Genomic DNA, 1,234 nt, shown 5'->3' on the forward strand with positions numbered 1-1,234 from the left:
GACTGGTATTAAAAACTGAGATAACACTCCTGGGCCTGCGTGAAATACTTCAGTGTTGAACTAAGAGTAGGAGGCACGTACTGATAAAATTTGGCTTTTGTTTACAGTTGGACATTTTTTGGTGTTTTATTCAAGTAAGTGAGCAGAACTACTATTTCTGTTAATTACACAATTTTTATAGGAAGCTTTAGTGAAAGTCGTAGTAACTTGATTTTTCAGTAATAGCCTTAGTATTTTGTTTGTATTTTTTATCTGTTATGATGAAGGAATGATTGACAATTTATTATGGAAAAAGTTTAGTTATTAGCACTAGGTTTTCAATATAGTGTAGCTTAAATTCTTAAAACCGAGCAAGGTAACAAAAAACTGAAAGACTTGCAGTAAAGATGATGCCAATGATATAATAAATAGGTCTTCTGGTATTTTCATCTGTTGCAATTTGGCTTTCACATTATTAAAACATCCAAGCGTCTAGGAAAGATGTCTTTGCATGGAGCTATTCAGAGCAGCATGGTTAAATATTGCCCGTATGTATTTGCAGGATATGAGCTGAAGGACTGCAGGGCAGCGCTGTGCCCGACAGGGAGGTTTTGGTCTGTTACACTCTCTACAAAGTCTTTCTCAGGGACTCAAAAGCTAGTCTAGACAAGCTGCTCTTTTGTGTGTTGGCTGAATGTGTATTCATCGTCTGTATTGTTCTGGCCTAAATATATTTCAACTGGAAAAAACACATAAGGCGTACATCTTTACTTGACATGAGGTCAGAGTATCACAATTCTAACAATTTACATCATCTGAGCTATAATGTAGGTTGGCTGGGACCTCTGGAGTCCATAAGCTAATCCTCTCAGAGCAGGGCTCATTTCAAAGTTAGGTCGGGTTGCTCAGTGCCTTTGTCATATTCTGGAAATCTTCAAGGACGAAATTCCCACAGCCGCCGCTCGCTGCTCTTGTCATGCATGTTGCTGAAGATGACACGGCTGTAACATTCTTGTATCGTCCAGACGGGAAGAGGTGCAGACTGGAAGGAAGCAGAAACCTGCAGGGTGAAGTTGTGCAAGTCCATCTTTTTTCTCCTCTCGATAATCTTATTAATTTTCTTGCATAAAATGTTTTGAAATCCACATATAACAGGCATCATAAAAGTGTAACTGTGTAAGAATAACTACTGTGACTTTTAGGCTGCTTTAGCTCTCCCGTGCAATATTTTTAGCTTGAAAAGCCGAATCGACTG

This window comes from Apaloderma vittatum, unplaced genomic scaffold, assembly GCF_000703405.1.
Source record: "Apaloderma vittatum isolate BGI_N311 unplaced genomic scaffold, ASM70340v1 scaffold42709, whole genome shotgun sequence".
NCBI classification, from domain to species: domain Eukaryota; kingdom Metazoa; phylum Chordata; class Aves; order Trogoniformes; family Trogonidae; genus Apaloderma; species Apaloderma vittatum.